The sequence below is a fragment of the Camelus dromedarius genome, chromosome 18 (assembly GCF_036321535.1).
Source record: "Camelus dromedarius isolate mCamDro1 chromosome 18, mCamDro1.pat, whole genome shotgun sequence".
NCBI lineage: Eukaryota > Metazoa > Chordata > Mammalia > Artiodactyla > Camelidae > Camelus > Camelus dromedarius.
Window position 1 is genome coordinate 15,706,855 of NC_087453.1, and position 25,213 is coordinate 15,732,067.

General features: G+C 43.9%; 1 pseudogene; it reads right to left on the minus strand.

The window, feature by feature from the left end:
* Positions 1 to 8,010: 8,010 nt before the first annotated feature.
* On the minus strand, positions 8,011 to 8,109 carry LOC116147526 (U6 spliceosomal RNA; annotated as a pseudogene).
* Positions 8,110 to 25,213: the final 17,104 nt, after the last annotated feature.

Genomic DNA, 25,213 nt, shown 5'->3' on the forward strand with positions numbered 1-25,213 from the left:
GGTCCACCTGGTCAGTGGTCAAAACCCCTCACCCACATTGCCTGCCCTGGGAACCTCATCTCTGACCTTGCCCGTGTTTGATGTATCAGCTTCTCTCCTCCTTCTCCCCTCCTCCCCGTCCCCCTTTTTGTTACTTGGACTTTGCTGAGCCCCAGGGTGCCTGTCACACAGTGTGATGATGTCGTGGTCCATGGTTCCTCACAGAGGTTGGGCCAGTGGTGTTTTCTGGGGCTGATGGCTTTATGGTTTCTGCAGACCTAGAAGGCAGCCTCTCCTGGTGGCTTTTGTCTCTCACTCATTGGTCAGTCCCAAGTCCGTGAGCCAATTTCTCCTCCAATCACCAGCAAGCGAGGAGTGGGTGGGGAAAGCAGACATTGGCTTGATGTCAGGCAGCAGCAGAGTCACCATTTAGCTACAGTCATTCATTTCTCACTGGTTGGAGGCATAACTGGGCTGGGAACTAGGGAGTGAACATTTGATCTTATTCAAAGAAGAGTAAGGCATAGGGGCACAAGGTGAGTCTGTTCTTTGATTTCTGTTGTGATAGCTCCCTGCTCTTTTTTTTTAATTGACATATAATCAGTTACAATGTGTTAATTTCTACCCTGCCTTTTCTTTGGCCTGAAAAGTGGGTCCATTTCCTTGGTTACAAAAGCCCCAAATAGATAAGGTAAAGAGTGGTGTAGACAAGACAGCTTAGAAGTCTACGGTGACAAATGACAAGCCCCAAAAGCATTTGAAGTGGGTCTTGTAAGCAGTCACAGTTACCCCTGCCTGACGGTAGCCTTGGGACTAGACATTCAGGACCTCATGTTCACAGCCCCTGCCTGAGGTGAGAACTGTCATTCCTCTTCTACAGATGAGGAAACTGAGGTTCAGAAAAGTGCAGTTAGTTACCTTACTTGTGTACCCAGTCAGAGATGGAAGTGGGATTAAAACTTGAGTCTTTACAATGAGAAAAATGGTATTTTCCCCCTTTGGGGCCTTCCTGTAGACAGTAAACACCACTGCTCTTGCTGGGACGCAGCTCTCTCTTGGCCGCTAATCTAATGTTAAATAAATAACGGATTGCTGCTGGTTCCTAGGCTGCACCCAGGTAAACGTCCGTCCCATTAGCTTTGGTAGCAATTAGCTTCAGTGACAGGTTGCCTGATTAACAATAACACCACCACCTGCTGTTTATAGATGGCTGCTCTCCAAGGAGTCCGAAGCACTTTGTGGACAGTGTCTAATCCAGTCTTGCTGTGTTAACGGTAAATCTGGTCTGCGCCTGTGGTACTCCTGCCTCCTCACAGAGAGGGCTACTGTTCAGAGAGGGTTTAGATCTTGGCACTCGTCACACAGAGGGCTGGCAGTCCCTACAGTGGTCTGGAAGCGGCTTTTTCAGTGTCATAATACTTTGCCTTCCATGGAAATCAGACCAAGTCTGTCATCATGAACTCTACTGTCCATAGGCCTTTGGCATTGGGGACCACAGGAGCTGAACAGACAGCTTCATGTGAATTTTCAAGGCTTTGTGAAGGGTTTATCTGGACTCACCTCCAGGCAGAGGCAACCTATGAATTGCTCCTGGGAACAGCGTCATCATTGTCATCTTCCCTCCCTCCTTTCCTCTCCTCTTTCCCCTCCTCCTCCTCCTCTTCCCCCTATCTCCCCTCCTCCTCTTTTTTCTTCTCCTTCTTCTTCTTCAACACAGACTCTTACTTGGTGCTAGCCACATGCCAAGCCCTGTGCTAAGTACTTTACAGGGACCGCTTGACTAATTCCTCATGACAGCTACCAGTTGGTAGTTATCATTACCAATCCCATTTTACAGAGCAGAAAACTGAGGCTCAGAGTGGCTAAAGGATTCATTCCATTCTGATTGTTCACACTCTAAACTGTCCTCGATCAACTCGAGAAACTCTGAGGCTTTAACACCCAACACAGAGCCGGGCATGCATGAGACACCCCGAGAGTAGCTGTTTATTAGAATAACAGAATAACTGTCATTTATTAAGTGCAGGCACATTATACATCATCATTTTTAATCCTCATGACAATCCTGAGGTAGATCCTATTTTACAGAAAATGAACTAAGGCTCCCAAAGGTTAATAATTAGCCAAGTTCACACAGTTAAAGAAAAAAGTGGTGAAGTTGTATTTTATTAATTATTTCATTAATAATTAATTCTTGTTTCAGATTCCAAAATCTCTACACATAATCCATACATTCATTTGAATCAATGAGGGATTGGATGGTGGATGGATGGGAGGGGGTCGGGTACACGGGACCAGGGTTTTCCTCATGTGCCTCCCTGTCTTGGATGCTAAATTCCTGATGACAGCAGGGTACTGGTGATAAAAATACACATGCAGCACAGTCCAGAACCTTCAGGGACTTGTGCTTCCCACGAGAGACTTACACTCGAAAGTGAGACAGTTCAAGAATGAAGTAAGTGCGGGCTCATGGAACTGAGACCCAAGCCCTGCTGACCTACTGGATGTCAGCGGGATGGCTGGTCTCCTGGATGGGGAGAATGCGTGATCGCACCAGGGTCGGGCAGACTAGTATGAATGAGTGTCTTCCTGACATTATAAACGATTTCAGCAGTTTTAAAGCATTCAACTGAAAGAGTTCAATCTGGAGCAGAAGAAGTTCAGGCAATGGTGGTAAACACATGAGTCTTGGTGCTGAGAATCAGGACCAAGACATGGATAGCTCAGAAATGGCATCCGGGTGTCATGGCAGGAGGTGGAGTGGACAGAGCCTGGGAACCTGGGAGTTAGGAGCACCTTGCACCAATGGGAGCCATGGAAGAGTTCTGGTCACCAGCCTGAAAAAGAGAGTGATGGGGAGAAGCATGTTGGCTGCTCCCTTCCTCCTCCCCTCCAATCTCCCATCAGTACCTCTGATGATGATTGCACAACCCTAATAAGCCAGTTTTAAGAGATTTAGGGAATGCAACTTATAGGACTCAGCCCTATACAATACAGAGCTGAACAGAGGCAGGGTGGGAAATGAATCTGCTGTGGGCAAGTGACTGACCTTCTAGGTGTCCTGGAATATTTATTTATTTCTCAGCCTAGAGTCAGGGGTCTGGACCAGATGGACTCGTAGGTTCTATTTGCCATTTGAGAAGAGAGTCTATTTTATTGGGATTTAATCACAATTCAAGGAGAAGAAGGAAGCCACCATTCATAGGAGCATCTCTCCCAAGAACGCCACTTCATAGCCAGGGTCCAGCTTCCTTTGGTTGAATGCTTCTGGCAGCAGGTCACCAGGGACTAGCTTACCTGGAGGCAGAGGCCATGGGATTTATGCTGCTCACAGGAGCTTGGCTGCCCCTACATCACCATCACCGTTCAGTGACATGGTGATTGAAATTCTGAAATGGATGAAAAATTCCTTGGGGTTAAAATGACAAGTTGGAAAATGCCTTTGACAGGATAAATAAATACACAGGAAAATGTGGAAATAAACTTCTGCCTTTCTGCTATAGATAGTGGATAAGCTTAGGACTACACTAGGAACTTCAGTCTTTTTACTGTCCTTATTTTGCTGAAGACAAGGAGAGCCGATCAGAGAGGCCCTGATGCACAGCCAACACTGCATCCTTCTCTGCCCAGAGGATCATGGAGGACCAGGAGTCCGGGTGCATTTCTCGCTACGAGAAGTTTACTCACTTAGGCAGTTTTCTCCATGGAATGGAGTGGCAAATACTTCTTTGTTTTTGCCCTCCCTCCTGCCCTCCCTCTTCCTTCACCACTTAAGGAAGGACACCCCTTGTTTCAGGGATCTGTTGCTACATAGCAAAGCACCATGTTTGGTGGCTTAAAACAGCAGCAATCCTTTATTTTGCTCATGTATCAGCACCGTGCCACGGCTCGGTGGGGCAGCTGGGGCAGCTCGGCTGGGGCTGGAGGAGTCACTTTCAAGATGGCACCCTCGGGGCTGGATGCTGGTGCTGGACTTCCCAGGCACCGTCCGCCAGGGACCTCAGTTCTCTTCAAGAGGCTCTCTCCAAGCGGCTCCTGGGACGTTCTCAGAACAGGGGTCCCAAGAATGTTCTTAAAGGTCCGAGGGAAACTCAAAGTCTTTTTAGGACATCACAGAAACCCAGCATCTCATTGCCACAGCACTCGCCTGGTCTAGTAAATTTGCGGCTTTCTATAATCTATCATCCCCACCTTGTGAGAGGTGGGGGTGCAGTGTGAGTAATTCTATAGTCACAGAACAATGGCAGACCTTCAAGACCCCCATGTAACTTAAAATAAAGTTCCTAAGCTTAGCAACAGAATTCTGGCAGGACCAGGGGTCTGGGAGGCCCCTAATATTAATCAAGGATTAATTCATATCAAGCTGACGTGTGTTTGAATCCCAGCTCTAATAATTTATAGCTGCGTAACTTTAGGTGTGCTACCTAAATTATAGAGATCTCAGTTTTCTCAGTTGTAAAATGGAAATAATCCTGTCTCTCTTTATTACTTTTTAAATAGTGAAAAAAAAAAAAGGTTCTGGGGGAACACATTAGAATGTCTGGGTTGGTGGGGTGTATAGCTCAGTGGTAGAGCACATGCTTAGCACGCATGAGGTCCTGGGTTCAATCCCCAGTGCCTTCATTAAAAAAATAATAAAATACTAAAAATAAAATTTTAAAAATTAAAAATATGAAATGTCTGGGTTACATTCAATAAGTGGAAGCTGTATATTTATTGTAGTCGTGAAACATTTTCCAGAAATCCTTTGAGATACTGAATTTGAGCTCATTATTTACTCTTGTCATTGTATTTTTCTGCTTCCCTATTTTTTTGTGGCTCATTTTTCTCTTATTACAAGCGTAATATATGTACACGTTCACTATTTAAAAAATAAACAAAATAAGAAGAAAATTAAAAAAAAAATGATCTGTAATAATGCAAGCCACGGGTAAACAATTGGAATACTTTCAGGTATGTGCTTCAGAGATATATGAATTAGCTCTTGCCAGAAGAATGTGCCACCCCAGATCCCAGACCTTAACATAGCAATTCCCTGATGAATCTGAGCAGCTGGGGGGTCAGCTGACCTCAGCTGAATTTGGCCGGTCAGCTCTGCTTCTCCCCATGTGGCACTCATTCTCCTCTTGGGAGCGACGCCAGCCCAGTTATCTCCTCATGGAGGTGGGCAGAAATGCCAGAGAAGTGGGAATGTACAAAGGCTCTGAAGACCCAGTTTAAAACTGGCTCATGAACATTGTCACCCCATCCTACTGGTCCAAGCAAGTCACGTGACTGAATCCAAGGTCCAGGGGCCAAGGACGTAGAATCAGAAAATAGTCAAGAACTGGGGCCAACAACGTAATCTATCATAACATATAATTTTGTTTTGGACAAAAAATTGGCTAAATTATACGTTCTTTGTTATTGTTTATCATAGTTACTAGCTTTTTTTTTTTCACTTAATGTAGTGCAGAAAAAAATTCCATGTAATAAAATAGTCTTCTGCACTGGCACTTTAATGGATTGGACTTTTATTCCATTGAATGGATGTTGTATAATTTGTTCAATCGGCTTCCTATTATTGGCAATTTGGGTTTTCCCAGATTTCCCATATAATGATCATTGTAGCTCTGGATTTATGTGCTCTTATGTTCACATTTCTATATGGTCAAAATTAGATGCAAAAATATAGAGTTCTGGTAGATATCGCCAAATGGTCAACATTCAGAAAAGTAATACCAAACCATATGCTCCCACGAGCAGTGTATTTCAGCCTCTACTTCCTTTAATTTCCACCTATTTGGGTATAGACATTTGTATGTTTGTACATGTATATTTTATAAAGCAACTTTTAAATAATAGTACAAGAATCTCCTGTATACTTTTTATACAGATTCACCAACTGTTCTCATTTTTCACATTTGTTTCACACGTATGTGTGTGTAAGCATTATACCAGTATATCTCTCTCTTTCTACACATACATATACACATTTCTATTTCTGTTTCTATCTCCATCTCTATTTCTAGATACAGTTTCTACCCCCTCCCCACCAAATCATGTAAGAGTTAATTTGGCAACACTGTGTCTTTTTACTAAGTAATTCAGTGTATATTTCATAAGAGAAGGACATCCTCGTATATATCGTGTGATTATCACAATCAGGAAGTGGAAGATTGATACAATGCTGTTATCTAACCCACAGTCTCTACTCACATGTCATCAATTGTCTAAGGATATTATTTTTAGCTATTCAGTTTTTCCCAGTCCAAGATTTAATCTTGTATCACATACTGCATTAGTTCTCATGTCTCTTTAGTCGTGTTTGCTTTGGAACAATGTCTTTGCTTTTCTTGATTTTTTTTTTTTTTGATCTTGATATTTAGGAAGACTGAGAGCCAGTTACTTCATAGAAGGCCTGTCAGGTTGGGTTTGTCTGATGTTTCTTCATGCTTAGGCTCAGGCTATGCATTTTTGGTAGAAAAACTAAAGAGTTAACATTGTGTTCTTGGAACAGCACATCAGGACGCACATGACGTTCATTCGTTCGTTTTTAGAGACATTAACTTTGATCATTTAGTTTAGGGGGTGTCTGCCAGGTTTCTCCACCATAAAGTTACTGGTTTTCCATCTGTATGTTCTTTGTAGGCAAACACTCTGAGACTCTGCAAATACACTGTATCACATCAACCTCAACCTCCGGCTCTAGCATCCGCTGATGTCCAGTGTTCCTTCTACATGTATTAGTTACCTGTCTTCTGTCAGGAGGAGCTTTCCCATCTCTCGTAGGTATGAATGAATATACATATGCATATATACATGCATGTATTCACATTATCACAGACGCCTAGATTCTTCTCTTATTTGCTGGGTTACAACCCCCTTTTGATGCTCAAATTGTCACAAATATCACTAGAGAGAGTCGCTTCTAGCTGGCTTCTGTGTGCTTGTGATATGTCCCCATCATTCTTTGGATGCTTAGTTCTTTGCTGATGCAATGTAGTATTCCAGGCTTACCTCCTACTTTCCTTGCACCATCTTTGATACTTGCCTCTTTTCCCCCCAAGGAGTCCTTGTTCTTTTTCATAGAGCATGGTATTTAGAAGCCAAGCTCTGAATGCCATGAGTGTGGCACTGCTTCTGCCCTCTCAGTGTAAACATACTACCCTTTCTATTTTCATATTTGAAAACTTCTATGATAGTGAGAAAACGGGCTCCCAACATTCAGGTGTATGTGGAAAAGGTCTTTTTATTTTGTTTCCAAGAAAGGTTTAACATGTTGTCCTCGCGCTGTTTACGTTATTGAAAAAAAAGGAAAACCTGATCGAGTGTTTTACATGTTTTATCAGTTGAAGTGTCTGCTTTTTCCTTTTTGATTTGGAATTCTTTACAAGAGGTTAAGAGTATTAACTGCCTTTTTGTTACGTAGACAAATACGGAAATGTTTCTTCCAAGTCTGTCATTTGTTTCTGAATTATCATTCTGCTCTTGTTTCTCACAGAGAAACACATCTCTTTTTCTTTCTTTTCTTTTTTATTTCAGATCTCAGGGGGCACAGAGTTAATTAATCATGATCCTGGGTTCTGACACATTGTTTTGTTGTCCATACATGGCCTCTGTATTAGCCTGGATTCTCCAGAGAAACAGAGCCAATAGGGTGAATATCTATGTAACTCTCTCTATATCTCCTATTTATAAAAAGAGATTTATTTTTAGAGCAGAAAGAAAGAATGTTTTCTTTTTCAGCCTTTTATTCTATTTAGACCTTCAATAGACTGGATGATGCTCACCCACAGAGGGGAGGGGCACCTGCTTCACTCAGGCTGTGGATGCAAATGTTTATCTCATTCTGAAACCCGCTCACCAGAAATAATGTTTAACCAGATATCTGGGCACCTCGTAGCCCAGTCAAGTTGACACACAAAACTATCACAGCCCCCTTTTATTTAGTTGTTTTGTTTGTGTTTGTTATTTCTTTATATTCTTTTTCATTATAGGCTATTACAAGTATCGATTATAGTTCCCCGTGCTCTACCGCAGGACCTTGTTAGAAATACGGATGAATTTGCATGTCATCCTTGTGCAGGGGCCATGCTAATCTCGTCTGTGTCGTTCCCGTTTCAGTATACGTGCTGCCAAAGTGAGCCCTGTGTTTGTCATTTTCTTCATTAGTTACGTTTAGTTATGCAGTAAACGTCTGTGAACTACCTCCCAAATCCAGCTAGTCTCGACAGCAAAGCTGCAGAGGAGTACGGCTGACTCACCTCTCCTAACCCAGCCCATGCGGCCTCTGCTCTGAGGCCTCCATCATCCTGAATCTCTTTTTATTTAGTTTTACTAAATAAAAGTAGGGTCATAGTATGAACGGGTAGGTTTTAAAGTGTTATAAGTTTTAATTTTTTTGTTTGTTTGGTTATTTTGTGGGGGGGGGGTGAGATAATTAGATCTATTTATTTATTTAATGGAGGTGCTGGGGCTTGAACCCAGGACCTCATGCATGCTAGGCATGCGCTCTAGCACTGAGCTATACCCTCCCCGCTGTTGTGGTTTTTAACTTCATAGCAAGGGTATGTGATCCTTCTTAAGACAATTATTATTAACATATAATATACACATATTAAAATACACCAAGTACTAATTATAGAGTTCGGTAAATTTTTGGTGGAGGAAAATGTTTTGTTTTTGTAAACACACTGGTTTCCATAAGAAGATTTTCCAATTCCAACATAACAAGATTTTCTGGTCGCCTAAAGGACTTGTTGGTAATCTTTGAGGACTTTTTTCATTCATTATCATTTTACTAAAATTTATCTGTATAGTTGCATGTCATATCACGCTGCCTTCATTTTGACTGCTGTATGCTATTCCATTGTATGAATATACCATCTTGCTGATCCACTTTCTCACTGAAGGATATTTGAGTGGTTTCCAAGTTTTTGCTGCTGAGAACAATGTCACTCTGAATATTCTTGGCTGTGCGTCCTGATCATACGTGTATAGTTACATTTATGAGTGGAACTGCTGGACCATGGAATATATAAATATTGATTATTAGAAGACACCATTCAATTCTTTTCCAAAGTGGGAATACCATGTTACACTCCACTGGCAGTGTGTAAGAGATCTGGAGGTCTAAATCCACTCCAAAATTTAGTATTGTAAGCTTTTATTTATTTATTTATTTAGCCAATTGAATGTACATAAAATTGTAGATCATGGTTCCTTGGTTTGTATTTTTCTGATCACCAATACTGTTCAAAGTCTTGCCAAAAGTTTATTGACTATTCATGCTTCTTCTGTGAAATAAGTGCCTGTTCATGTCTTTTGCCCATTTTTGATCAGTCTATGCATGATTTCATTTTTGATTTATAGGATAATGTGGGATTTTTCATAAAATAAATTCCATCAACCTTTGCCTTTCTGCCTTCTGCCTTTGCTTTTCAAGTTAGCAGTGTTTCCCCACCCTACAATTATGTGAATATTCATTTTTTCTTCCAGGGCCTCCTGGGGTTTCTCTCTGCTGTTTCCATCACTAGCACGCCCCACCTAAGCCACATTCCTGAGCTGACAGTTTGCAGCCTGGGACATGGGGCATTGCACTGCATAATCAGGTACCCAGGCTGCTTTTGGTCTCCACCCTTGCCCCTTTCAGGCTCCACCCAAGCTTGGCTGTCACCAGGCCCAGGAAACTGCCCGGAGCCACCTGGTCTATTTCCAGCAGATATGAGTCATTTTCCTTTCCAAGAAACCAAAGAGTGTAACATTTACTGGATACTCTGGGAGATTCAGCTGAACTGCTTTTACAGATGAAGACACTGAGGTTCTGAGAGGTGATGTCATGTGTTCAAGATTTCACAGCTGGAAGTGTGAAACTGGCGTGAAGCCACCAAGTGTTTCCTTTGGGCAAATGGATCCACATTGGAAAACCTGGAGTTGGTGAACATGCCTCTTGCCGCTGAGTCCAAACTCTGATGAAAGGAATTCCATGCCGCCGTTCAACAGGTCTCTCTGCTGTCATCCCAGCCCCTGTCTTCTGCTGTCCCCTCAACACTCAGAGGAGAACTTTTACTGAAGCCATTTCCCTTCCTGGGAATGCATCTTTCCTTTGTGTGACCAGCTTCTTCTCATCCTTGAGTTTCATGCCTTGCTCCAACCCCCTCAGAAAGACACTTGTCCCTCCTGCATACGTCCCTCTCCTCGACAAGGTACTACAACGTGTTGTCTTCTTCCTTCCTAGAGCGTATTCCAGTCTGTAATTATGTTATTTATTTGTTTTTTATTACTTCTCTCGGGCCCATTCCTCCAAGGAATTGCATACACCAAAAGTTGGTCTCATTCATCTGTGACCCTAGGGGCTGGGACAGTGCCTGATGTACCGTTCAATTAATATTTGTTGAACCAACGAATGGATCCAGAGGCTACTCAGTAATTAGTGGTCTTCATTTCCTTCTCTCTTCTCAGCAGCCGTCGCCAGGCACACACACTGGCACACACAACGTGAAGGAACTTGAATTAGGACAATGGAACAGCAGCTGAGTGGATGTGTCTAGTCTGTATCAGAAAAACTGGCTACACCAGTTGGGCGAGCTACTGTTCTCTGTTTTGTTTTCCTTAACTTCAACAAGTTCTTTGGCCTCTGAGCATCTTCTGTCCTGGGTCTCTAAGATTCACGAAGAAGGGGAGTTTACATGAAGGCTGATAGAATAGGATATATTTACATAAAGAGCACACTACTTGGATAGATCATTCCCGGAAGACACCTATTGTCTGTTGGCTAGGACAGCAAAATGATTCTTGAAGAGATTCCGATACATTTTGTAAGAGGGTTGGAACCAAACTGGTAAGCTTTTCAAGTACTTTATGCATAGGCTTGGTCCTCAAGGAAATGATAGAAGTTACGGACAAAGAGTGTTCTCGTGGGTGCCACGTGCTTAATGAGGAAACAGACTCGGAATCGTTAACTCTCAGGAAGTGTTTTAAGCTAAAACAATTTCCCGTCCTAATTGGGATTAAGATATGTCTGTTCAATAATAGCCTCATCCTACCTTCCTGACCCGTCAAGCTGCAAGTTCCAGAGGCTAGTGGGTGCTTTGCAAAGCCTTTTCCTCCTTAGGAATCAGGAATGAGGAAGCTTAGGTCTTCCTCTTGGTGACAGTGGGAGGATTTCTTGCTCCAAAGAATGGGCTGTGGTTGCTATTTAGGGACAATTAGGCAATTTTATCACACGTGAGGAAAGAGAACAGTTATCTTTCCTTCTCCTCCCTCCCTCCCTCCATCTGTCCTTCCTTCCTCCTTCCTCCTGTCCTTCCTCCTGCCAACTGTGTGCTGGATGCTGTGGAGTGGACTAAGATAAATGCTGGGATGTCTTACCTCCTAGGGGCTCACAAATCAGTGGTGGGAAAAAGCCACGTGAAACACTGTCGTGCAGGATGACAGAAACTCTGTAGAGGGTCATGTCCAGACTTCTGGGAACATGAGCAGTGGTGTGCTGGTAAGTGTTAACAGCCAGCTCCAAGAGCACAGTGCACGTGATTTGATTTGATTTGTAGCATGTGCTGCTTTCCGTGGTGTAAATACTTGCATCTTGGCAGATTTCAATCCAGCAACCTGGTGTTGCGGTGCATGGAGTTGGGGAGAGATGTACACACCCTGCTTTCTAGCTCGTAGGAGCCGGCTTGGCACGTCCCTGGGAAGGGCCATACGGAAGTGGGATTTGTAACGTCAGGGGAAGCTTCCTGGAAGAGGAGACACTTGGGCTGGATTAGCTTCTTTGGGAACGAGGAGAGTACTAAAGGGAGGGAGCTATAACTCTTTTTCTCTTCAAATACATTGAAGAAAATAGAGAAAATGCAGATAAACCAAACTAAGAAAAAGAATCTCAACGTAATTAAAAAAGCAAGAGATGAACACTGTTTACTTTTTTTTAAAGGATGATTATTTCTTGTGTCTTTTTTTCTTTTTCTTTTTCTTTTTTTCCTCTTTGTGTGCTGAACTTTTATCATTAGAAAGTGGGCTTCTCTATCCTGGTTAACTTTTGTCTGATAGTAATATTGTGACTTTTGTTCCCTTTTAAAATTTCGTTTTAAACTCATCATCCAATTTTTAAAACCTCGATGGGTCTTTTTAAATCCTGATTCTGATTAAATTTAAGAATCTGTTTTTATGCATTTTAAACTCACACATATATAAAATTATAACTGCTAAATTCATTCTTCTATCATCTTGATTTCTCTTGCTTTTTGTTGGGTGTTTTTAATGCCTGTCTTCTTTTTCTTTTTCTTTTTTTCCTTTATCTTTTTCTTTTTCTCCTTTATCTTTTTCTTTTTCTTTTCTTTTCCTTTCTTCTTTTTTTTTTTTTTATTTTACCTTTTATGTTCCCTGTATTAAATGTAGCTCTTCTGTTTGAATTAAGGATGTTTAGCATACTTTTTCTCTTTTCTTTACTATCCTCCCATTTTTCTCTTCCACTTGGCAGCTTTTGTTAGCCAGCTCTGGAATTTTAGATGGAAAGTATCAGTATAGAATTATTATTGTTGTTGTTGTTATTGACTTTAAATATTGACTCTTCTAAACATAACTTTGACTTTAGTATAGGGTCTTAAGCTTAACATAATGATTTAAGCTAGCCTGTATTTTAACTGATTTCAGTGCTCACGAGGAGCCTTTTTATACCATTTCTGAGTTCTGTTTTTTGCTTCATCTTTCGGTCGGGCAGAGTGCATGCGCATGTAACTTTCCTGAAAAGAGTGCACCCATGGTCTATTGTAGAATCCCGTGAGTATCTGAAAGGAAACATGGCTCTGTTAACATGCCCCACAAATGAAAGCTTAGCCGGCTGGAGGTGAGAAAACTAATTCAAAGGTCACACAAGAAATCACTGCCCACCAGGAGCCCGGACCCTTTCTCTTTGGCTTCACCTACGGGTCCTGTTTTCTCTTTGTGCAGGGATGTTTTTGGACCCATATATTCCTCCTGTGCTGTTTGTCCTGCCACGGGGCTACAAGTCACCCTAAGTCCCTCCCAGGCGTGGAGCCCGGGCCACTGCTGACTCCAGCCTCCCGGAGCTCACTGGGCAGCATCCGGGCCGCCTGGTGCCGGAAGCAGCCAGAGGAGGAAGCCGGGGGAATGACAGGTGGACCCCTCAGATGCCAGCGCCCGGAGAGCCTGCTAGCCGGTCTTCTTGGCGCCACTGGTGTCTGCTGATACCCTTGAGGGCTTCCTCTGGGCTCTCTGGGACGATCGCACTGGGGGTGGTCACTGATCATTGTTATTCAGCACAGGTGGCTTCACGCTCCAAATCCTTCAGGACCTGGGTGTTCACCCCCCATTTAAGTAACGATTTGCCACAGTTTCTTCAGTGTTTACTAGCTTCTCGGCATAGTGTTTGTTGCTTTACACTGATTGTCTTATGCGTTCATCCAGATATCTCATGATCCCCAAGACAGAGGAGGAAACTGAGGCTGAGAGAGGTCATGTCACTTGCTCAGAGCCACTTGCCTGGTGAGCAGCAGAACCTGCATCAGGACCCAGCATTACAGCTCACTGCCCTTAATCTCACCCCCTGTGGGTCCTCACCTTCCTGCTCGTAAAGGAGTCTGGCTGCAGAGCTCTGATGGCTCCTCCTGGGTCCCTGCGCTGCCTCCAGCCCCCCTGAGATTGCCCCTTCTCTAGTTTTTACATACAATTTAAGGGGGCCCAGGCTTTCTGAGCTCCTAGCAGTTTTAGCCCCAGGGGTTCCATTAACTCCCCTCCGGTGCAGGGATGAGCAGGGAGGGGGCTGCCCCGCCCGGAGCCTGGTTTCAGCCTCAGGCTGGGAGCAGACCCACCCTCACCCTGGGGGTTCTGGGGGCTCACCTCCCTCCAGGTTTTATTGCTTTAAACAAGGATTGAAAGGAATTGTTTATAGGCCTGGGAGGAACAATAAAGTTTGCAAGCATTTCTGCCTCTTACTTAATAAACCTTAATGTGTCCTCATGCACCTATTCACCTAAAAAGAAACACAGAAAAATGGAAGGGTTTTCAGTTTCAGTTCAGTTTCAGGCGCTGTCATTGAGCTAAAAATCTCATGAATTCCATCCACGTGAGTTCTTTGTGGAGTTCTTGGAAAGGGGAGGGGAGTGTGTGGCTGAAAGCAGCTTCAGGGGGCATTCAGGCCCCTCTGCGCTGCAGACAGCCCACAGGGCTTGCCTGGTGCCACCACACTTCAACCCCTGAGCCTGCCCAAGCTCTCTGGGGTCTGGGGAGATGGGGTGGTGAGTGGCATGGGGCCAAGGAGAGCAAACCCTCATCAGCCGAAATCCCAGAGTATGCCTAGAGAGTCAAGCATGATGAGAAGGCACTAATTGTAGACTTGAGAGAAAGACATTTTTGTTCTCTGCTTGAGAAGTTTAAACTTCAAGTTTATTTATAGACATGACATAATAGTTACACTTATGGAACAGTTCTAAACCCAGACATTATTCTAAACTCTACATGTGTGCACAAAATCCCTTCAAGGTAAGTACTATTATTATCCCCATCTTTTAAGATGTGGAAACCAAAGTTCAGAGAGGTGAAGTCACTTACCCAAGGCCACACAGCTGTAAGAGATGGGGCTAGTATTCAGCTGGAAACAGTTGGCTTTCAGAGCCTGTGATCCTGAGGGCTGTCTGATATAGCTTCTCCTAGTCAGATATGGGTATAAGGCCCCACAGCACTGACCTCGGCCCAGTGGTACCAAGCATTAAGACTTAGGAAATTCAGATATGGAAACCAGCAGCCCCTCCCTCTGTGTGCTGGGTAGTTTTGATAAATTAGCCCTTCCAATATTCACATTGTGCTTTGAGATGGATTATAATCTTCTTTATTCAGATGAAGAAGAAAGTTTGGAGAGATTAAAGCCACTGAAAGTGGGATTCACAGGGTTACCTGACATCCCAAACTGCAACATCTTCTTATCTCCAAGGAAGAGGTAATTTGTGCTCCTTGTGATCTGGGGAGCAATGGAATCCATTCGTTCATTCAACCCTTACTTATTGAGAACTTTGCACATGTCTGTCCTTCTGGGCAGCTAAGGTATTCACAGCCCTGGAGCTACAAAGACGTATGAAATCGGGACCATCTTTGGTCCCTGCAAATTCTAATCTCCGACCCTGGAACTCTAAGTAAGATGCGGTCCCCCGCCTGCTGACACGTACACCTACTCCTTGGTTCTGCTTTCGTCATCAGCACACTGTGACACTTGGGCTCACCGTCCTTACAAGCCATGAGGTCAGTCGCATGCTTGTGTGGAAGTGTGGGTGGGAGGCTTGTCTTAGGGGTGGAAGAGTTCATCTTGATAACCTTCCTTAAACTGTCAGATGTATTGAGGATCTGAGCAGAAACTCCTGTCATTTACTTAGAGAGGATGAGGGGCCACCTGTGAAGGACTGAGAGCCCCTGGGAGGGTGGGAGTCCTTGGGAGGGAAAGGCACACATTTTGGGGGCAGGGTGGCCAGTGGAGAGTCCCCCCTCTGTTTTGTATCTCTCTGACCCCTTGAATCCAAGTCCTTCTCTTTAGAGCTCTCTCCTTCTTTATCTGAGGTTATATTTATGATTACCTTCCCCCAGGTGCTTGCCAGGACTGCTGCACAGACTTTCTTTTTCCAAGTCAGCTCAAAGCTTTCAATAATATAAAATTTGTTTGTTTCAATAGTATATTTGTTTCGATAATATAAAATTAGTTTGTTCTTCTCTTCTTTTATATGTTTTATTTCCATTGCCTCTGTATGGAGGAAAAAAGCCCCGTTAAGTTGTGGCATTATAGCTTTAGACATTTAAAACATGTCTTTTTATATATTGTATATATTCCTGTGCATGCAACTTGAGTCCATCAGCACACACACCAGGATGATCCAAGTGGCTAATTAACAGTTTGACTCATGTATTTACAATAACAAATATTATAAACAATGTGTACATCATATATAAACTAGGATTACATGCCAAAAAGTTAATTCAAATACAAGACAATCTTCATAAAAACAAAGGCATTCTAGAACAAATATGGGAAAATTATTTTAGAATGATTGGATGATGAGTGATTTTTTTTCATTTTATTTCTTCTTTTTTTTTTTTAAGGTTCATTTATATTGTAGATTTTTATTGGGCAACTACTGGGCAGGAGGCTGAAACCAGAACACTACAAAATGAGGTCTCTTTTTCATGGGTCTTGTGGTTTAATTATTAGCATGTTGTTTTATTGCCAATAAATATGAGAGACTATAATCCAAAATGATAAAAGTTTTTAATAAGGGATTAATTCATCCATAGGTTTGACCTTTAATGAGGCTGAAATGCAATATTTTGATCCCCTTCTGAGGAGAGGAAGATGTTAGTATCAAGGGTGGTAATTTTCTTACCCTCCGGGCAGAGAGAAGCTAGAATATGCTGAAAGTTCTTTGGCACCAGAAGCCAAGATAAGGAAGGTGATGAAATCATGGTGCACTCAAGTCATCCCCAACAGAGCAGTGGAGATTTCGAAGCATCCAATTACAGGAGCCCCTGACTCATGCTTCCTCCTGGTTCCCTGTCTCAGAGCCAGCTGAGAGGTGGGTCTTGGAAGTCCATCTGTAATGACGATTGATGTCCAATTAGCAAAAGACCCAGAAACATCTTTTTGAAAGTGCAAATTTGATCATGTCGTCTTCTAACCACTTACATCATTTCAGAGGCTTCTCATTGCCATTGGGCAGAAGACCAGAATCCTCAAGAGGTCCAACAACGTCTTACGTAATATGGATGTTGCCTGCTTGTCTCATGAGCCTCCTCCTCGTTTCGTGGGGGATTCAGCTGCACACAGCATACAACCTCTTGCCTTAGGCCTTTGAATATCTATTTCCCTTACCTGACAGTGCCTCTCACCTCCACCCTTGCCTTCACTCCATTTAGCTCGTGTTCCTCATCTTTTAGGTTGAAGCTCAAGGATCACTACCATAGACAAGCCTTTTTGGCCTGATATCCTGGACCAGGCCAATTCCCCTCACTCCTTCCTTTGCTGGCACCATGTGCATCTTCTCCATAGCACATTCACACAGTTGCCATGGTATTTATTTGATTAACTGCCTCTCCCAGAAGGGTAAGGGTAGGGATGGCATTTATAAATTTTCCCTTTATCATTGATTCCTTTAGAGCCCAGAACTGTGCCTGGCATTGCATAGACCCTCAGTAACTGGTTGTTGAAGAAATACATTTATAACAACAGGGAGTTTCATGTTCTTGTTGAGGGTAGCATAACCTGCTGGTGACAACTTGAGTGCGCCATGATTTCACAGCCTAGATTACTAGGATTACAAGCTGGGAGATGTCTAGGACATGCAGCTGTGTACCCAACACACCTTTCTTCTCATCACCTGGAACACAACCCAGGGCGCTCAGCCCTGACTTTTGTGACTGGGGGAAGGAGCTCTCTATGCGATCAGGCAGGAGCGGTCTTTAGTCTCGCTATCGATTTTCAGGTCCTGGTTCCTGTGTCTAGTGAGCAGGCACCCATCCTACTGTCCTCTTTAGTTTTTCTCCCCAGATGGAAGCCTGGGCAGCCTGTCCTGTTAGGTTCTGCTACCCTCAACAAAAACAGGAAACTCCCCATTGTTATTCAGGCTAGAATTTTCTGGACAAGTAGGTTAAAGGGTAAGACCTTTGTGGATCTCATATGGGGAGAGGAGACTCCCTGGTCATTCTTAATCACAGCAATGGTAATAAATACCACTCACTGAACATCTATTACACGCTGTGTACTTAAAAACTTTACTTTTTATCTTCAAAACAGCCTTAGAAGCTCAGTTTTAATATCTTTATCTTGTATGTAAGGAAACAGAGTCTCAAAGAGGTTAGATGACTTGCCCGGGACTCCACAACTGCTAAGTGATGGAGCCGAGCCTCAAAGTCTTCCTGTGACTGTAGCCATGGTCCTTCTGCATTGACAGGACTGGGGCTGCCCGTGGAGGCAGGTGACCTTTCCCATCAGGTCCTTTAGCAGAAATAAACCACATGGACCTTGCAACCCGCTTCTCACAGGGTGCATTTTCAAGGCAATGGGCTTTCTTCCTCCTCAGTTCTCTTTGATGTTAGTGGGAAGCCAGCACCTGGAGGCTTCAAAGAACCACAATGGGATTTTGTGTCCATCTGGATTTCATAGCATCCACATTTTAAATAAAAGAATCTCTATCTATCTATCTATCTATCTATCTATCTATCTATCTATCTATCTATCTATGTGTCATCTACCTTCTATTTGATAAGATGCCATTAAATAATTTTCTAACTCAATGTTGGTAATCAAACTTTCTATATGTAAAGTAGGTAAAATATAGTGGCCTTAATTATTTAAGCAATACCCCAAGAGTCAAACATCAAAAGAAACTCAAGAAACTCAAGTTGCAACACAAAGAGAGAGAGAGAGAAAAAAAAAAAAACCTTTAGGATCAGTAACTTTTTTAAGGCATGCAAGATGGTCTCAGACACATGCCCAAGCTACTCTGAAGGCTTAATTTTTAAAAAATATTGCAATGATATTGATGACAAGGTCATTAATAATGCCACTACATGTCCACGGCATACTCTTATCCACCCAGCACACCTGTCATATTTATATACAAGCCACTTATTACTGTGGGGTTTCCATGAGGAAAATCAATTAATTGGAAGCCTGGAAATGAACAGGAAGGGCCGAGATACTGACGAGCTTCTCTTTACCACAAGCACTGCTGGCTGTGCTGTTAGTTAGGTCTTGAAAACAGCAAGAGAGCAGGTGAACTCTTCCCCCGTTAAATACTGACTGCCAGCGTTCTGCATTGTGCAGTCAGCCCCAAAACTCCTTCTTTTAATCTGTGAGCATTTCTGTGCCCTGCCTGTATTAGTCCTTTCTTGGCTCTGAAATGTTTTCTACCTCATATCGAATCCTTTTTCTTTCCTTTTCAGGCCAGCCTCTCCTAAGCATCAGACACTGTGCTGAGCATGAGAAATAGGAATGCAGAACAGCTCCCTAGGACCCTACTCCAGAGCATTTTTGGTCTGACAGCTTCCCCTTCTTAGAATTTCCAAAGACAGAGCCTGGAAACAGAAAGGCTCTCAACTCCCACTAAACCAGGCTACCCTGGCCATTTGGCAAATCATAGCCCTGGTCCTGGTGTTCATTCCCCCATTGATGGGCTGAAGGAAATCTGTTTCGTCTTCCAGAAACGTCTGCTGTGGGACTGGGCGATGCAGAGGTAGCTCCTAACATGGGAAATAGAGAGGTGGTGGTTCCTGAGCTCGCCATCCGATTCTGTCTTCCCTCTCGGGGAAAGAGAGGAGAAGAAAGAGAGAAAGTGATCCTATTGGACATTTGACTTGATAAGAGAGATTTTGAAAGAGAGTCTAATGGACTCATCTCCTTGGACAGGATGTAATGAGCGAGTACAGGTGTCAAACACACGTGGTGAACGGCATGAGGGTTGGGCTGTGTGCCTGTCATGCAGAATAAGACCATGTATTGGTCCATTATCAATTGGAAATTTAAAGTAAAAATTTTGTTCTACACCACAAATGGTTTGAGAAGCACTATTCTATAGGACAGTAATTAAATACACTGCTGAAAAAATTCAGTTGCTTATTAATTTGGGGGAAAAGTGGAATCTTCAATCCCTCTGTCACTCATAGATTTATATCTCACAGCATGTTAAACTTCTGAGACATTCTCCACTAAAGAAGTTTCTTTACTTCTGTTTAAGCTAGTGTTTTGCCAAGTGAGTCTGGCATGAAATATTTTTCTCCCCGAATGCCTTACCCTGTGGGAAAGGTAGAGAGATGGGGGGATGTCAGACAACTCTACACCTGCCCTCCACACCCCCAAGAGTAGAACATCCAGTTTTCCCAGTCGAATTTTGATATTGCACCATCCCCTTCAAACTTCATCTGCCAGCTACGCCCTTAAGCCCCCAGATTCTGGGGCTGGAGGAGGCAAGCAGAGACAATACCTCATCACCATCAAGGTTTGCAGGATTGGAAAAGACGCAGCTCCAAGTTCAAGTCAAGGAGACTTTATGATGAGGCTCTATGATGTAGAACTGTGAAGAGAAAATCAAGAGTCTTTCCCTGGGTGTCTGTCTACCTACTCCTCTCTTTCTTTTCCTTCCTTCCACAATAATTATTGAGCCTCTAATGCACGCCAGATACTGCACTAAGAGGTTAAGGATAGAAAATAAGATAGACTGTATTCCAAATCTTAAGGCACCACAATCTAGGTGGGGGGGGGGGTCATAGACAAGTAATCAAGCCATTCTGCTCACATGGATGAAATGCACGGTGGAGAGAAGGAGTTATGGGAATGGCCAAGGTCAAAAAGGGGTCTGTAAGTTTCAGGGAAGAGCCAAGAAGACGTCTTAAAGGAAGAGACAATCAAGGTGAGTCCTGAGAGATGAAGAGGAGTCAGCCAGGGGAAGGGAGGTGGAGATGGGGAGGAAGTCCCGGGAAAATCCTTGTTGCCCGATGGACAAGCTTTAAGGTCGTACAGTCTTGGGGTTCCTTGGGCTCTGTCTTCAGAACACATCCCTTATTATTGACTCATTTCTTAGTTTGCCTTCCCTTCTCTACTACCTATTATGAAAGCCAGCTGTGTACATAGTGGGAGGAATGTTAAATGTGGAATAATATAGATCTGGGTTCTCCACTGGCTTTGGCTGTGTGACCTTAGGCCAGTGACTTAACATCTCTGAGTCTGTTTTCTTACCTGTGAAGGTAGGATGATAATCTTTCTTTACAGTATTGCTAAGAAGGCAAAGTAAGGCAATATAGATTTGAGTCTAGCACGGCATAGGGTCTAGCACAATTCTGGGCACACAGGGTAGGTGCTCAGCGATACTAAACATTGCTCATCAGAGGGGTGAGTTTTGGAGTATGGGGGCAGCAGGGAGCGATCACAGTGTTCTTGCTCTGCCACTCAAGAAGAGCGATGGGTCAGGGATGAAAGGCTGTGTTCCTGAGGGTTCACTGGCCATTGGTCTCTTCCCTTGGCCTCCAGTTTCTTTGGCCAAGAATTGAAATAACTGCAACTACTTTAAATTCTATACTTTCCTCTTATTTTCGGAGAACTATTATTCATATTTTATCACGTATTTGGAATCTAATATAGAATGGGCTGAGGTTTCTGAGCTAAAGATAGTCTATGTCGTCCAGCCTGCTCCACGGAGCATCTGCAGAGAAGAATCCAAGGCACAGGGCTGGGGAACAGCCAGCCGGAGGCTTTGGCAGAGCTGGGTGTGCTCCCCTGTCTCCTTGTCTTGGGGCAGCGTGGTGCAGCCTCAAAAGCACCAACCTCTTTCAGAATCTGACTAATTATTTTGGATCGAGTCCAATCTGACTGGTTTGAATACGAAGCCTGCTTTCTGGGAGCCCAATATCCTCCTCTGGAACCTTCTGTGATCTTCTTAACAGCGTGAATTGCTAGGTCTTGTTCCCGTCCCTAGTGCGCCTTGTGTATTGTTGTCCTGGTAGAGTCTGCCATGCCTCTGTTCTCCCTTCTTAGCCACGCAGGGGCCATGCTCTGCTGGGGTCAGTTTCCCCGTGCCTGGTACAGACCAGCGCTCCACTTGACCGTTTGCTGAATATATTGAATTAAGAGATTTCATGCTGATGGGGACCTTGGGGAGTACCGGGCAGCAGGGAGGAGGATCGGGGTGCAAAGTACAAGAGGTTGACTTCACCTGTTTTGGGAAGGACCTCCCAGTGGTATGCACACTCCTGAGAAAGCACTTCAGCCAGGAGAAATGAGAGGCAGGAGAGCATGTCAGTTAAGAACCCAGATCTAATTTGCCAGAGTTTGAATTCTAATTCTGCCACAGACGAACTGTGTGACCCTGAGAAAGTCATTTAATCTGTCTGTGTTCTGCCCAGGAAGAGGATCCGCCACCAACAGTCAGGCAGCTGGGATGTGGGCAGATGCTGAGGTCAACATGCATATGTATATTCCAAGTGCAAGGATGCACGTCAACTTGCATATGGATAGAGCTGCGTGTTTACATGTCTGCCAGCACCTCGGGTTCTCACACGTCGTCACTTCCAAGTTGTTTGGTGAGTTTGGTAACATCAATCATTCATTCGATGAATAAACATGTACCAAGCACCTATAAGGTGGCAGACCCCGTTAGGAGCTGAGGAGAGAGCCATGAATTAAACATGTTCCCTTACTTTAAGGTATGCAGTCTGTCACCAGCGAGTAACTGTGATGCTGTGTGTTAAAGGCAAGGGCAGAGTCCTCTGGAAGCGGAGAGGAAGGTGCGAGCAGGTCTCACGGCAGAGGGGAGGGAGGGCGGGCACAGCAGGTGGGGAGGGTGATGCTTGAGTCGTGTCCTGAGGACAGAGCTGTGTGCAGGGAGAACTGGGAGGGGGGAGGTGCTTCAGGTAGGGAGGATGGCAGAACAGAGATGGGGTGACTGAGGGTGATGATAACGGGGGTGACTTGGGGATTTCCTTTAACTGATGTGAATTATTTTTTTTCCAACAGCTGCTGAGTTGTTAGAACATAACTACTTATTAAGCAGTTTGGACCTAACTACTTAATCCGGGGAACAGGTTTTTCTTTCGGCCTAGAGTTGCGATGAAGATATTACTGAGACACCAAGTATGTCATAAACTGGGAAAATATAGGAAATTCTCTCCTAGACCCACGCACAAAGACATTTTCCCATTTTCCCTCCCATGCCAATGAGTTGTTCTCAGCTCTATTCGCATGTGCAGTATCAAGATTGTGCCAATTATCTTTGACCGAGAAGGACAATCACAGGTCATTATAGCTGCATGTACACGTTTATACACACACACTGCACACGCATCCACACCCACATCCACACGCATCCACGGAGACAGGCAGAATAGAATAATTTGGCCGTGATGGTCACTTCACAGGGTAATTAACTTTGAGAAATGAAAACGATTAAACATCAATTAAGATATGATTTCTAGAGAAATGGAGGGAATCAGGACCAGGAATTTCCAGGGCAGGAGTGATTTCCCCAGCAACGTGGCTTCCCCTTGAGGAAAACAAGATGATGCTTTTCTGACCAGTGGGTGCATTTTACCTTCTGGGTAGATGACAAGCATGTACAGAAACCCCAAGGACCCGGCTGTTTTCCCAGCGTTTCTCCCTTCACAATCTCATCAGCTTCTCCAGTGTTTCCACAGTGTCCCTCCAGAATGACAGAACGTCTTCCTGGTTCTGTGATGAGTTCTGTCCATTCTGATTCCTGCCGACACGCAGAACTTTCCACCATTCTATAAAACTGCCCGGCAGCATTTCAAGTCTCTTAAGCAACTGTCTCTCTTGCTACGTGTGTTTCCTGTGAAGTGTCTTCAAAATTGCTTCCATGATTGGTGTCAGAAGCCAGATCTAAATCCCTCATTAAGTGGCCTCAAAAAATCCCACATGGGGTGGGGGAAGCATAGTTAATGGGTGACAGCAGCAAAATCACCAGTTGGAATACATTTTCCTTTGCTTGTGGACTAAGGCGCACCCTACCTTGCTCAGCTTGTCTACCCACTCTGTGTTCATAGACCGGGGAGCGCAGCTCTTCAATGAGAGTCTTGATAAAAAAACGAATTCCACCTCTTCTTATTCTGCAGCATTTCTTGGCCCCAACCTAGTTGAGTTGGCGTTCTAGCCACAGTTTATCCCTGGTCTTGCCTTCATGCTTTCGAACTAATCTACCTATCTCTTCTTGAAGGATCACTGTATTAGCGTTCTCCAGAGAAACAGAACCGATAGGTTTTGTATGTATAATTTATTGTGCGGAATTGGCTCACATGATTATGGAGGCTGAGAAGTCCTGTGATCTACTGTCAGCATGGTGGAGGCCCAGAGAAAGCCAGTGGTGTCATTCAGTCCAAGTTCAAAGGCCTGGGAACCAGGGGAGTTGATGGTGTCAATCTCAGTCCTAGGGCAAGAGAGGACTTCTGTCTCAGCTCAAGCTTTCCCCTTGGGGAGGGCCACCTGCTTTACTGAGTCCACTGAATGAAATGCTAATCTTATCCAGAAACGCTCTCAAAGATACACCCAGAAATGATGCTTCCACATACCTGGGCATCCCATGACATAGTGAAGCTGACACATAAAATGAACCATCACAATCCCCTCTGGGTTTCTGGGCTGTCTAACTTTCCTGGTTATCCTGCCGTTTCTCTTAGTGCTTCTCTGAGTCTCGCAATGATCCTCCAGGCCGGGAGGCTCAGATGACTCATGTTCCTATGCAGTCTTTTCTTTTCTGTGGCTTAGGGATGCTTCTGGGACACCTTGCTGTCTGTGTTCTGGGTTCCAAAGCCGGACACACCTCTTTTGTAAAGGCATGTGTTTGTGAGATGATGGTACTGATGACTTCCAGCTATAAAATGTTTCCTTTAATCCAGTCAAATAATTTGAGGGAGCTGTGAATTCAATAAATAGCAATGAATCTAATGAATAGCATTGGTTCTAATTTATAGCCGTGTCTCATGTTTGCATCATGCTTCAGAGTTTCCAGAGCAATTTTTCTCATTGGAAGCTTCCAGAAGCCCTTGCTGTGAATTAGGCAGAGTGGTTGAGGACATTCTGCTGGTGATGACACGGAGGCACAGGTGGCTTATGTGATACATCTAAAGGTCATAGTGAGTAAATAGGACTCACAGATCTTGACCCACAGGCCAGTGCCCCTCTCTCTGCACTCGCCAACAAGCAGAGTGAAGAGGAACCTTGAACTTGTTCCAGTGAAAAATCAAGTTGCTCAGCATCTGTTAGTTCCTCCTGAATCTGTCCCTGCTTGACCTTGCAGGCTGGTGGCTGCTGCTTTGCTTTATCCTCCCCTGTTCATCTTTCTGCCTCCACTGGTGCACCAACTATCACTCTCCAGAACCAGGATGCTGACTGCATTGGTCAGGTACCAGAAATAGACCATGTTGGTTTGCTGTTTGTTTTCATTTTTCCTATATAACAAACCACCTTAAAACTTAATGACTTAAAACAATGATTTATTTTTTTCTTATAACTCTGTGGGTTGGCTGGAAATTCTCTCTGCTGGTTTTAGCTGAGCTCACACTGCCTTCAGCTGGGAGGTTTGTTGGACTGGAAGATACCTGATGGCCTCATTCTTGTCTGGCAATTGGTGTCATAGATGGATGTCGTCTGGTATGACCTGGTGTAACTCCACATGGACTCTTACCTTTGGTAGGCTAGGCTGGTGGTCTACGTGGTGGTCTCAGTGCAGTACCCCAAGAGCACCAAGCTAAAAAA